Source organism: Athene noctua, chromosome 17 (genome assembly GCF_965140245.1).
Source record: "Athene noctua chromosome 17, bAthNoc1.hap1.1, whole genome shotgun sequence".
NCBI lineage: Eukaryota > Metazoa > Chordata > Aves > Strigiformes > Strigidae > Athene > Athene noctua.
The window spans coordinates 9,419,949-9,434,871 of record NC_134053.1 but is presented as its reverse complement, the minus strand read 5'-3'; the positions used below and the strand labels follow the sequence as shown (position 1 = coordinate 9,434,871).

The 14,923-nt window shown below is 43.4% G+C and overlaps 1 protein-coding gene across 1 annotated transcript in view; it reads right to left on the bottom strand.

Moving 5' to 3' along the window:
* Positions 1 to 8,715, bottom strand: part of GNB1L (G protein subunit beta 1 like) — a 43,093-nt gene extending 34,378 nt beyond the window's left edge. Inside the window, exon 1 of the mRNA XM_074921206.1 lies at positions 8,490 to 8,715. The gene's annotated coding sequence lies outside the window, so the exon portion shown is untranslated. The remainder of the gene's footprint in view (positions 1 to 8,489) is intronic.
* Between the last annotated feature and the right edge of the window lie 6,208 nt (positions 8,716 to 14,923).

The following is a 14,923-nucleotide window of genomic DNA, read 5'->3' as shown; positions in this document are numbered from 1 at the left end:
GAAGGATCAGGCATGAAGGCTCATCAACAAGATCAGACGAAAGAGAAAACACTGAATCATATTAAAATAATTACCAGAAAATAAGACTTCTGTAAAATATTTGCAATCAGCTAGTTCAAGCCTTCAGGCTCAGTCTTGTATTGGGCTGCATGTAGCGGCACCACCCCAGGAGGCGCTCCAGGAAGAACGGGTGACTCAGAGTCACAGTTCCTCCCTGGCTCCCTTCCTCTCACACGGGAGAACAAATAATTTCACCCTGTCCTGAATGCAATGTACTCCCACATCAACTCTTAACTGGCTTGGTAGCACAAAAAGCCATGGCCCCGCTCCCCCTCTGCTTGCCCTACTTACATGACAGTGAGAGAAGGATCAGGCACGAAGACCCCATTGTCTCTGCACCCCACTGTCTCTCCCTTCCCATCTCCCCACATCGCAAAACTGCTGTCTAAAGCGGCCATATGGGACACATTTACTTCCCACTCCTGCCCTGGGGTGCTGCTAAGGGACAGGAATAATCTAGCATGGAGATAGTATCAGCATGAAAGAGAAGAGAATCCTAGTTAGGAAGAACACATGTCGTCACCAGATAATGATAACCACATTTAATGGGCACAACCATGAAGGCACAAATTTCAGATATTTTCCCCTTATTTTAAAAAATAGGGAGTTGTTATAAAAATACCCAATTACATCGTCAGGCACTATACAATATTTATGATATAAAATCACTATAATTAAATGCTAAGTTCTGATTTCAATTATTTAGCAGTGTAGCAATAAAATAAGCAAGTGCCTTTAAAATGTTATTTTCACAGAGTAATCACAGAATACAAAAGGAGCTAAAAAATGACCTGTCAGGACCTCAGACATCCCATGGTGAGATAAGAGATTTAAGGTGTGAGGATTCTTGCGCTCAGTGTCACAATTAAGCCAGTCCCTCAGATCCATTTTTTTTGTTGCAAGGTTACACCAGAGCTAGTGTATGGGAAAAGAGAAGAGGAAACTCCTGCCCTGACTGGTTTAGAGTTACCATGTCACCTTAAAACTAGGCACTTGGGAAAAACGAAGGCTTATATAGAGACTAAAAATATTAAAGATCTGAAGCAGTGAGACAGTTCAGTCCGGAGTGGCCATGTCTGCACATGCCTCTCCACTGAAGGACCTGGGCTATGTTCATAGTTGGAAAACCTTGCAAGATTATATTAAAAAAACCTATTTTAATTGGAAAATTAGTTCCAAAACATAACCTTTATTGGGAAATATCCAAAACATAGGAAATAAAGGATATTCCCAGCAGATTTTATCAATAATCTATCTGTCATAGAGAGGAAAAGAAGACTGCAGTATTTAATATTATTAATTCTATTTTGGGTCTAAATAACAGTCCTGGACAAATGGTGATAAAAACATCCAGCTAGCAGGAGTGAAGCCATGGCAAAGCAGATGCTGTACTGTCCTTAAGCAGGATGCAGAGCATGCTGTCCTGCACAGGGATACCTCTGTCAGCCAATGAAGGGGAAGTGGCCATGCCACCTTCTTTCCTTCTTGGTGTTGCTTAAAGGAAAGACCTCTAGCACAATTCCAAATTTGCAAGGCTCAAGTGCTGTCAGTGTGCCAGACTCATCCATACAGGGCAAAATAATGGGTGGATGTGGAGCTCCTAGACTGCCTTTACCTCAGCTGTGATCCTTGCAGAAATTGGGATGGATGACACTGAAATATTCTTCACATTTGGAATTATATTAAGATTTTTTTTTATTAAAAAATAGAATGCAGCCCACTTACAAAATGTTTCTGACAAACTTTTGTTTTTCTAGGTAGATTTTCAGCTAAACAAAAACTGACCTGGAAATGTCCAGTTCAAACTAAATGTCCAGTAAACTAAATACAGCAGATTATTCTTTGCTTCCTTATATGTGTCTCCTTTACCAAGAACAAAACACAACTTGTCAAAGAACACATTTTGAACCAAAAATAATGACCATCCCCAGCCCCACAGCTCCATTTTTATTATAAATAAAAAAACCCCGAAGGTCTTCCATTAGCTTCAGTGGTTGGGAGGGAGTGGGAAGAACGATGTGTTAAACTGCAATGGAGGAAGTACATACGCCAACTGGAAAAACGGACTATAAAAAGCTTTTCTTACACAAACACAGGAGGAAGTAACCAACACCCTCAATTGTTGAAGTGAAAGGTGGGGGGGCTAAACACACAACTAGAAAAAAGTAACAATTAAAAAAGTTCTGAATGTTTCACATGTTCCAAATTACTCTCAAATTTGAGAGCCTTGTTTGATAAGGTCAAACTGTTATCAAGAGCAGACCTGGCAAATCTCATGCAAAGAGCATAAATGCTGTGTAACAGCACCAGGCTAGAGACCCTTCTGCAGTTAAGACTCTGTGTCACCTGCTTATGGGGTACAGCACTATGGGCTCTCTCCCTGTTTGCAACGTACTGCAAGTTGGGTGGAAAGCCCTCTGCACCTGGAACAAGGAATCAGAATGCAAAAGAAAGGCCACGGTGCTATGCTGCAGAAGTGTGTGCCACCGCAGCAAGGCACTTCAGCTCCAAGGGCATCTACTAACCAGCAGCATCCCCAGCTGCACATCAGGAAGGCATCCCTTCCAGACACACAGTAACATGTTTGCCCAGCTGGGAACCAACATGGCATCGTCTCATGTGTCAGAGGACAAAAGAATCAAAGGGTCTAACGCAGGTGCAATTACAGCTTCAGAAGCTCAAACAGGCCCATACAGAAGAGAAAATTTATTAGAGCAAACAGCTAAATACTGCCAGGCCAGATTCTAACAAGGCAGATTGAAGAAAAAGGAGGCAGACAGTCAAGTTGGCTGCACTGAATATACCTCCTCTGGAGAGACTGCTACATGAGCCTTTGCACTGGGCAACACCCAGTGGGTACCGGCCATCACTGATACAGACTCACACACCTCCATGTCCCCAGCAACAGTCCCATACACCAAGTATTCTGATCCCTAGCAGACATAAAGTCTCTAAGAGAGATGCAACAAAAAAAAGAGTTCCCATGATGATTTATTGTCACTTCAGTAGTCTCATATTTTTCCATTAAGGTCATTTTTGACCTTATATTGGCTCATGGCAATAGGTTTAGCAAAGTCATAACCTTCTAGTTAAAGAGCTTGAACTTGTCAACAACTATTCCGTGAGTGCAATGGAGCTAGGTTAGAACGTAGATACACAGTACATAGATTCCACTATTCTTCAGAAAATCATTCCTTCCCCAGCCAGCCGCCATATAAATGGACATAAAACTGACCTCGAATTAGGTAGAGGTTTGGCTTGGTAATGAACCTGTTAGCTTCAAGGTCAATTCACTTAAAATTTTTTACATGGTTTTAATGACTACATATTAAATGACTACAAATTAAAATCAGAGAAGACATCACACAATATTCAAGTAGAAGCAGAGAGCCCACATTCTCCTCTGCCCCCAGAACACATCAAGTTGCTTTGGAATTTTTGAAAATAACAGTTAGAAACAGACTAAACACTTGGACAACACAGACCTACCAGTCTGGGATAAAACTGCATTCTTCTTCCTCTGCTGCTTACTTAGCAAAGGTGTTAGCATTGCTTTGCCCAGGACAACAGAGCAAGCTTTGGCATAGCGTAGAACACCAGGAAAGCCAATACAGAAGAAACCAATCTGCTTTGTCCCCGGTATTAATGGTCAATGCAAAACTGATCAGGACAATGGGTTCTTGAATACATTTTCTTTATTCTGCAGAAGACACAAGAAGTTTTGTGATAGGCCATTCTCCCTCATGATTTCAAATTGAGAATCCACAGCTTTACAGAGGTCTGCACAGACATGGCTCTGAGCAACCTCATTCCTAGATGGCTCCTATTCTCCTTCATTTATGTCTGCGCTCCCTTTATCCCTTTGTCTCATTGTTTTGGGTGGGTTTGTGGGTTGGGTTTTGATTTTTTTTTTTTTTCACATTAACTGTGTGTCCACAGGTCTTCTCCACAGGGTGAACTACCTTGTGTACCCTGTGTACACTTCAAAGCCTTGATATATCTTGTTTGCAGCTCTACCTCTCCCACCTCCTAACACTAACTAGGACTTTTTGTCCTCAGTCTCACCACTTTCTTATGGCAAAATTGGCTCTGTAGACTGCCAACTGATTCCTAACAATTTATTTATATGTGTAGAGCATCATGCAATTATACAATGTAAATTTTAAAAAAATAAATCCTCAAATGCTTACACAATTCTGTTTCTAGTTCTCAAGAAGTTACCTTCTTGATATCCAAACTCATATCCTGATGATAGAAACTTGCAATATAAGGAGAGTCAAGTAGAAATTTCTCATCAACTGAACAAGTTGAGCTATGCTTCTGGGTACATATTACAGTATCTTTTTCGCATCACACCTACTCTACTAAATATACAAAACACTGAGCAAGTGATAGTTTTGTCAGCCACCAGCTAATCAAATGAAAAATTATTAGGCTTAGAAAAATAATAAAAGCAGAAGCCAGCTGTGCATTTGTTGGATGAAAATCCCAGTGTCTCCCATGTTAGCTCATGTGTATTTCAATTTCTGGGAAGAAAATAATGGGAGTTTCTCCACCCTTTCTCATGTGAGCCATAAAACAGATTTATTACCTAGGATATATTCTGTGTTTTCTCCTGAGGAAAAAAGAAAGTGGTGGAACAAGTTCATTTTTTTTCCCTTCTACAACTAGGATTTTCTTTATAATAAACACAGAGCTTAATTTTGGTATCATATGGCCCTTCTATTTAATGCTCTGGTCACACTTTTTACCTTTCTAAATCTTGAATTGTAGCATTTTCATTTCAGTGGGGAATCTACAGCTGCTCCAGCTGTCTGAGTGCAAAAAGTCTATCCTAAGATTCCTATCTGGTATGTTTTAAAGCAGAATCCTTCCCTCCCCTAAGTGAAAGAAATTTAGCTTCTACTGGAAAACTATGGAATAACTGGGGGGGGGGGGGAAGGCGGCAAACTAAACATTAGTCTGTATTTCTTTTTAAACAGTTCTTGCTCTACCTTATGCCCAACAGTCACCCAGCAGCTCTGGAAAACTTAGTCTGCATACTCAGAGGTTTAGGAGAGGGTTGCATCTCATCAGGGAAGGTTTTCCTGTACAAATTATTATTTTTTGACTGTAACGGTCACCTTCTGACCTTTAAAAATAAATCATGAAAGAGAAAATCTGCTGACTAAAAGATTTTTTGCTCCTAAGACTCCTAATTTGCTTACAGCATGATACTACAATTCTAAAGGCCTATGCTGGTAAATCCATTTATAGAAAAGGTGCTTTCCCCTATAACTTTCACTTTTGAGATGCAGAAGAGACTGATTCATATTTTAAATGCTTCTGAATCATGACACAGCCTGGATTTGCCAGTTTAGTGGTCTGGAAACTTTCAAGGCTAATACATGCCTTTTAAAATGGCATCCAGTAATACCTCTTTTTTTAAGTAAATCTGTTGACTCTAATATTTGTAGCCTAAACATGCTCTATAATCTACTCTTGATAACTAGCACCTATTGTTTAATGAGTCACTTTTCTCAACACGGCAAACCTGACATCTCTCAAAGTTCCAGTTCTTTCAAATAATCCTATGACATATGAGTGTTTACACCAAGTCATAAATGCCACTGAAACAATTTTTGAAATTACGAGCTATGCCATCATTAGCTGCATATAATTAAAACGTACCATAGAAAATACATTCACTACAATTGTGAAATTATTTTTATTGCTTATGAACAGCAAAAAATTTCCACTTTTTAACATACAACTGTACCAGCACAGAGCTGAGAAGGAAGCTGGCTTGCTTGGGCAGAAATTGTGCAGGTTTTTTGTAGATGTATTTCTTTCTCATTGCTTTGTGATCACTTTTACTGCTCCACAGAGACCAATAATTTGGAAAAAAACCCCAGTAGCTGAAGTAGTTTTCAAGTTATTGCTAATTTGAAACCCTTCATTTCTACTACCAAGTATATTCTAGTGCAGTCAAATGGTACTCTTACCAAAAAAGTATAAATCTATCCGCACAGATATTTTTGGGATCAAAACACTATTACCACTACTAAACTTACCTTTTTCCTTTATAAAGACATACACACAAACATGTAATACTGTGCTGAGGTTTCAAGTTTCTACAAAAGTAATGTATCAGCATTACAACTCAGAAGAAGTGTCCAAAAAAGAAAGATCAACCTTTTTTTTTTTTTTTAATCATTACTAAGTTTGTCTTCACAATCCCAGAAAATTCACCAAAATACATCTATAATCCAACATAGCTACAACAAAAGAATTTATAACAGAAGAGTAGTCATAGTAAACTTCTCACCAATGAAGACAGTGCTTTATACAATATAATTCTGGAAAACCAGAATCTTCAGTGTCAAATCTCCTATATTAGCTAATTAGAGACAACTGGTTTACAGTTCTTACTGTTCCAGTGAAATAGTACATTGTTATGGCTGAGCTTGCAGAGAAATGCTACTCAAATTAAAAGGTATGCAAACACAAAACATAATATAGCCTGACTTGCTATGTGAAAGTAAAAAAAATTGTCTTTTTGGAATGTAAGAACACAGGTGGGGCAGTAGTTCAGTGCTTCTTTGCAAGAAGAAACTCACAGTATTCTACAATGGTCAACAAGGTCAGAAAGGGCACAACATACTTAGTCAACGGATTTGCTTGCTAATATGTTATGATTCTAATATTCTAATGCTTAAAGATAAGTCTCAACACCGGTTAACCAAAACAAGACTATCTGATATTAGAAACTGGCATTTATTCCAGTGCATGCACCAACATAATTTCCATCTGCAGAATCTTTATAACTGATAATGATGCATCCAAGCCAGAACAAACAGTTGGATTTTCTGATCACAGGATATTTTTACAACAAGAAAAAACTAGTTTACCTGTAAATCAATAAAAATGTTAATAAGACTCATTAAAAAACAAGAAGTTACTCCAGTAGTTTCTTTAAAATGTGATTTAGTTAAAAATAAATAAAATGTCTATACTCCATGTAACCTATGCAGACAGGAGAAACTATTAATGAGACACTTCCCAGTCAGAGACACCCCTCTAAAAGCCTGACAGAAATGCTACTAAAATTGGAGGTTGGTGGAAGGAGCTTTGAAAGAATGACAGGTCACAAAGAGTCTGTGCTAAAAAGCATGGAGAAGTGCTCTTCAAAACGACTCCCAGAGAAAAAGTTACAGATTTCTCACGTCCTCTATTTTTACCATTGTACACACCACGCCTGTTTTTTACCTTGTTCATTTAAAAATGAAGCTACTGAATCTGAACATTAGATTACTTTCTACTGTAAAGTGGCATATACAGGGTCTGTACAAGACATTTTCTTCATTTCAAATAACCAGTACTACTGAGAAGAAAAACATATAGTAGAAGAATCCAACTGTCGGATATACGGAGATGTCATCCAAACACTGCAAGATTACATTCAGAATGCCAGCCAGGTCCATTAATTGCTACACAGCAAACAAAACGACCATGCGGAAAGTACCTGTAAAATAGACTACGTCTCTCACACTTGCTAACTGTGCAATGACTCCGAGTCAGACTGACAGTAGAGGGAGCAAAAGCAACTAAACCCCGCTACCCAAAAACTGAAAACGTCGGTGCTGCCCCTCCGTGAATGAGGAGCCGCACACCCAGGTTATGTACCGGGGGGAGACAAACGAGCGGCGTTGATCTTTTCCTTTCCCCTTCAATAAATCGATCTGTGAAAAATCCATTAAGGCAAAATTTCCTTCACTTTCTGATAGTAATCAAAGTAAAGACCTAGGGATTCGAGTCTTTCTGTTCAAATGAGGCTAATTTTCTGGATTTCTGAAGGCTATATCTGAAGTTGGCATTATGAAATTACGGTGTATTAATTAAACCGTCACAGAATCGCTCCGGATGAAAGGGACCTCAGGAGGTCTGCAGTCTGATCTACAGCTAAAAGCAGGGTCAGCTATGAGGCCAGACCAGGTTGACCAGAGCTTCATCCAGTTGATAAATACAGCATCACTTTTTCATATTACTATGTATATTATTAACAATACTACGTTTACTTTTGTAAGTGCCTTCAACTGAAGAAAGTGCTTAGAAATGACTCATCAACCAGCCTTTTTGAGGACTGCCATTACAATTCTACCGATGGGGGGGGAAGGCAGAGAGCAAGCACTGACCCAGCTGGGGCTGTGCACTCCATGGACAGAACTGGGTTCAATATTCAGTAAATGCAGCTCCCCGCCTCACCTTGCCCTGCTCAAGCAGTGTTTTCGTAAGCTTGTTCGCTATTGCTTACTTTTTAAATACCTTAAAAACACTCATTTCTGTTGGTCATAAAAGCAAAGCACTGGGATTATTATGGAAGAGTTGTAAAATTCAATACATTAGAATTGTAAGCTCCATTACAACTAGGTTTGGTATTTATGGCTCACCGATATTAAATACTTGATCGGGTGTATTCTGAAGGCAAAGCACAAGGCACTAGCGCTACAGCTGCCAAAGAGACCTTGCACAGCCACTCTCCAGGCAAACGGCTCCAGAGCAGCTTAACCGCCCCGCAGCAGCCGCGGACTCTCATCAAACACTACTTTCCTCTGGCAGAGGCCTCACGCCAGCCACGGACGCTCAGCTCCCTCGAGAATTCGTCCCGCCCCGGGCGTCTTCGCGCCCCTCCCAGCCCCGGGAGCCGGCTGGGGGCCCCGGGACGAGCCCGCGCAGGGCGGCGCCGGTCGCTGCCGGTCGTTGCCGCCCGTGAGGAGGCGCGAGGCGGGCGGGGGGGTAACGGTCCCGCCGGCGCGCGCCCCGCCGCTCCGCCGTTGCCGTGGCGACGCCCCCGCGCAGGCGCACGCCCCGCGCTCCTCGCCCCCCGCCGCGCCGGTGACAGCCGCGTCCTGACGGCGCCGCCGCCTCCGGGCGCTGCTCGCGCCTCCCCCGCGGCCGAGCCGGGACCCCCCCCGTGGCGGCGGGGGGTCAGGGCGGGTGCCCCCACCCCGCTCCTCCCCGCTGTCTCTCACCGAGCGCCGCTCCGCCTGGGGGAGGGCTGTGGGGGGAGAGGAAGCGTGACAGCGATGACTCGGCGATCGCCGCTGTACCCCAGGCTGCTTCCCGCGCGCCAGGCGAACTCAGAGGAGCGCCGAGCGCCAGCGCGATGCCTGCGGACCGCTCGTGACGTCACGGGGGAAGCGGGTTGGCGCGCATGCGCTGTCGGGTCCCAGCGGGCTCTCGGTCCCTCACGGCGCCGGTCCGGCCCGGCAGCCCGGGGGCCCTCGGCGGCCCACGAGTAGCCGCGGGGCATCTGGCCGGTAAGGGAGGCCCGCGTTGCCGGCAGCGGCACCCCAGGGCGGCGGAAGGCAGCCGCAGCCGCCGGGCTCTGCGGGTTCTACGGCGGCGAGGGGCTTCGCGCCCGTCCGCTTCGTAACCCGGAGGCCCTTGCCTTCACCGGGAGGCCTGGCCAGGCCGGGCTTGAAACGTGTCGCTGCTTTGTAGAGCCAGACACGAACACCAGGACGTGGGAGGGACAAGGCCTGACGGAGGGAGAGCTGCGGCACTGACGAGGAGTGGGTGAACCAGCCGGGAAGGCCTTGGCCGGGGCGCTGCAGTCAGGCTGCTGCTGCCGTCGAGTGAGCGTGGAGTCACTTTGTGGCTGATCAGTTTGTGATTCACCACAGTTCGTTAGGAAGTTTGATCAGGGGGGTGCGTGCTAGGCAGTGTTCTAGGCTCTCTTCCACTCTGCTTGCACAGCATTCACTTGCTGGGAGCTCTGCTGAGCACGGGCTTATCGTGTTCCCAAATTCATTTGCCTCTTCAGGCAACCTCTGTCATTTGGGATTTGTTCTGGGATAAACAGACCCAGGTCTTTCAGTGCAATAGAGTCACACTTACTTTCCCAGATGCAGTCCTGCAGGAGAGCTTCTTTAGAGATCAGGCAACAGTTAACCCAGTATATTTTGTTGCTACTAGAACAAAAACGCAGCTATGTGGGATTGGAATTGTATCCTGCTAACATACCCATCCACCCTCCTCAGACGGGTGATGGCAAGCTCAGCGCAGGCATGTACACAGGACAGCGCGGTAGAAAGGCACAGGCCTCCCCCTTAAGAACCCCCTTTTGCTCTCCAGCTACACCAAGACTTGCTCAAGGAAAGCAAATAAACCATCATTTGCTTGTGTCACCTGACTAGGAGATAAAAGCTTGTCACTATGTAGCTTCTCAGAAGGCTATAGTGTGCTAACTCCAGCTAGAAAGATTGGTATCTCATAAAACTAATGCTTTTCAGTTTTCCTGTCCCTTTTGTCTATGGAGCCAAAGAGTCTTTCAAAGCTAAATTACACCTAGAGTACCATAGTGCTGTTAAATAAGTGCTATTCTGTTCCACTTCTATTGATACAAACCAAGGCATGGAGATTTTTTTTGCGACTTTGTGATGGTAAATCTGGGGCTTGTTTTTCTACTCAAATGACATCAAACCTCTCATCAGTAGGAACTGATTCCTAAATCCTTGCTCTATAGGGCTCTTAACAGCACTCAGTGGTTATGAAAACACAGTACACTGAGGAGGCCATGCCTCATTATTAGGAATGTCCTAAGCACAGATAAATACCTTCAGTTTTGTATAATGCACAAATATAGGCCTGTATTTCCCTATGTGTTTTGTTGAAATGATTTGAATTAAGAGATGTAAAGCAACAGATCATTGCTATAAAATGCTATGCATAATGAAACCACATGTGCAGTATACTTTCAGGTCTTTAATTTGTTAGGAGCTAAATGTTTATTAGAATATGGCACAGTTAATACTCCCTACAGTCGCCTTGAAAATGAAATACCCCTTTTACAACACAAAGATAGTAAGTTATATGGCAAGATAAGGTGGTTACCAGAATTCAGGAATGACAGAATCCAACTAATTTAACATGAATTAATGCAAGATCAAATTTATTACGGTTGGATGCAATTCGTAATTGAAAGTTCCATTAAAGTGCACGTTTTTACATGTTATCTCCCATTAATAAGAGACCTCAGAAGAGCAGATTCTCCATTTTGAACAGCAGCAATGTATGTATTGTATCACAAATAACTCCTTAAATGTTTGCTGTGAGCAGCTTCAGAAACCAAGAGCACAGTTGTGCACCAGGGGCTGTGTTCTTGCTCTTTCTCACAGGGGGCCATGACTGAGGCTTAAACAGAAACCTGGGCTTCATTTTCTTCAGCTGCTTTGCTGGGCTGCCCCTGCCTTGTTACTTGTTCATCCATTTTACCATTTTCACTCCTCTAGGGGATCACCCCTCTTCTTTTTTTGGGTGGGAGGGTGAAATCAACCCTCTAGTCAAATAAACCTTTCAACCTCCAATCTTCAAAATAAACACTTTTATTGTGGACAGTCCAAGCTCCTTAGGTAAAGCTTTAGGTCTCAAATCCAAAAGATACACTGTGTCCTTTTAATAATTTCATAGTGGAAACCCTTTATTTGCCCATTCCTGTGGTGTTATGGAGGTTTTCAATGATTCTGGTTTAGGTTTCGGGATTAGGTGAAACCAGAGTGCCTTAAACCTCTTTAGAGGTTTGGGATTAGGTCTGCATCAGGCCTAATATAGCCTTTCTGTGTAAGGCTAAATTAAATGGCAGGAATATTTGTTGTGCACTGATTCACAGGTGTTTGGCAAAATACCAGAAAACATAAAGGAACCACTGGAAGAATCATGAAGGCAAAGCCATCGAAACATGAGTATTGGCTAAGTACTGCAGTATCACTTGCAACTGTGGGGTCTTTCAGACTGCTTCTAAGTGATTTTAAGCATGGATATCATTTTTATGTGTCTCTTTCACATGAATGTGAGTAAATTGAAGATCTTTCGTGCAAATGGATCATGGATTTTTATTTGGGTATCACATTCTGGTAATCACTGCCTATTTTATAGCAAATGTATATTAAAGTTCGTCAAACAGCTGATATCACTGAAGCTCTATTGTTTTATTGTACACATAAATTCTACTCCTTCTCTGGGGTATGCATTGCCCTGACAGTATGCTATGTCACGACGAGAAAAGCACAAAAGATTTATGCCTATTATTAAAACACCACCCTGTCTGGCCCAGGAGGCAGCGACATTTGCCTCTTTGATGACCCTGGGCTAACTGGAGGAGATAGTTTCGTTGTGTAGGCTGTCTACTGTGAGGCTTTTCAGCACTTTTCACTGTCTTTGTCTCTAGTAGGGATGTTTTTCTTCTATGTGCTCAGCTCAATGGTTTGTAATACTGGCAAGGCCTGACTAACTGGCCATACCCCTAAGGTGCTGTCTGAGCTGAGCAGATTTCATCAGGCAGAATGAAGAGCAGCTCAGCACTGTAGTCTCAGGATCTCTGCATTTGTAGGGAAAAGCTGAGCTTTATATGCATGGCCCTGGTATCAAAAGGAGCCAGATATGTAGTTATGGGGAGGTGATGCACAGAGTCCAATGAGTTAGTTCCTACAGTGTCCAAAATCAGTCATTACCTGAGCATAACTATTTCCCCGTATCAAAGCATTCCCTTCACTGATTATGTGCCTGCCAGCCCTCTCTGGAAAAGTGTCTTTTGAATACATTTCTCTCCCCAGATAGACAGATGTCTATTTCAGTTGTAGTCTTGCCTGTATTTAGAAAGTTGGCTCCCTGTCAGAATTAGAGGGCTTCTCTGTAGTTCTTTTCCATACCAGCCATCAGTTCTCTTGCAGGCACAGCTTTTTTGCATTCCTATAGAAAGCCTTCTGATCAGCAATGTATACAGCCAGATCCTGTATTCTCATGTCTTCTTGCAAAAGTGAAACAGAAATAGTTAAGTTTCAAAAGAATATGTCCCCTCTAATCAGATGAGCTGTACAAGAGGGAGGCTAACCAGAAGGATTTAATAATCTTTGAATCTGTATAGAACATTATTTATGGCTTAAGAGCTACACAGGGCTTGAGTTTTAAATGTAAGTTCTTTCCCTCTTTAATGGTGCATGTAAGGAAGAACAAGAGAGAAATGTTCCAGTCAAGGACAAAATCATAAAATAATGAGCAGAAAAATAACGAACTGAAAGTATTAGTGGCCAAGGGAGGCTGAGTGGGAGTTTGTCTTCATACATGATTGATCTAAACTTGAAAAGAAAAAAATAAAAGACTCCTCATCCTTAAATGAGATGGTTATTTGAGCATAAATAACAGTCTCATGTCAAATATGCTGCTATTTCCAATGAAGTCTTCTCACTACAAAACCACAACATTCTCAGCCCTAATCTCCTCAGATAAAACAATACGGCTGGTGGCTGTGAATCAGCACTTTGAAACCGACCTTTGAAAACAGCAACACGTTCAGGGTGAAAAGAAACGGAGGAGACAAAGAGCTGCTGTTTATAGAGCTCTGCAAAGTGAGGCCCCACCTTGCTTGCTTGGAAACTGCTGTAACACCCAAGAATTGTTTTTCTCTCTGGGTGGGAAGTCCAGCTCCATGCAGCTACCTCAAGGGACTGGGGCTATTAATGTATCTGTGTGTTTAGTCCCACACCAGGCCTAGCTGTCACTGAAATCAGGAGCAGTGAAACACCAAAATCCTCCTGGATGCTTGAGCCTTGGATTAGATTATCTTTCAAGAACAACGAAGAGCTCTGACCAGAAATCTGAAGGGTTCTTGCATTTTTTGGAGCTCATGGAGGGGGGTGGGTCATCCCAAGCAGAGAGAGGGGGAAAAGGGGCATGACGACATCAAATGGAGACTTGCTCAGCTCCAGCCTGGGAGGAAGGGTGCGGTGAGAACGCACAGCTGGGCGCTCTGTGCCAAAATGTGTGCTCCTCCTTTCCCAACCCATTTGCAGCCACATGGCCATGGCCCCTCCCTTGTGCTGACCCTAGCACTCATCTGAGGAGCGTCAGGACTGATGCAAGGCAGAGCATGGTATCAGGAAAGGAGAGGGCCTGGGAGGGAAAGCCATCACACTGGAAGAGACCTGCCCTGAGCGGTGGCACCAAAAGGAGCTGGCCAGCTGGGACACAAAGGTTTCCATCCAGCAAATGACACCTCACCTTAAGCAGGAAGCTCACTTCCCTTCACAGCCAGTGAGGAAAAACAGGCTCTTAACTACATGGGAACACCCCCTTCACCTTTTTTTCAGATTCCACCGTTTCCTAGTGTAACACACTTCGACAGCAAGCTTTGAAATCCAGAGATGCCATCCCATGGGAAGTGGAAAATAACTGTGGTCTCAGCACAGATCCCAGTACTGCTGTGCTCTGACTGGGAAGACCTTGCACTGGTGGTGGGGGGTCATCCTACATCCACATTTTCATGGGGGTTTTAGGGGCATTGTCTATAACTCAGGGAAATTCCTGATGATCTTTTTGAGTCCTTCTCAAAAAAAGAAACGAACTGGACATTGTTCTCCTCAAAGGGATCATTGGAAAATGGCCTTTGGATATGGTCTGGAGGCATCAGCTGCACAACCACCCCACCAGTGCTACCCTTGCAGCAAAGCTCCTGACACTGAGCCCAGATGAAAGAGATGCTGACAGGATGCCAAATCCAAACAGTCTGAAACTAGGCATCGCAGAAAAGAGGACCAAGTGGCAAACCTATATCTGGTTCCAGCTGCAAAAGCCCATGCTTCTGTTAAGTCTGAAGAAAACCCTTTGATCCAAGCACCCCCCGTTTTTCAGGGATTCCAAACTGGAGTGAAAACACACTGGTTTCACCCTAGCTTGAAACACAGCCTCACACCCTTGATTTCTGAGGACAGATCATTTTTCCTCGGGTGGGCCACGTGGACAGCAACAGATACCTCATGTCTGGTTCAGACAGACCAACCAAAAGGCTTATGTGAACACACACACTACCAGCAGCATGTGATGGGAT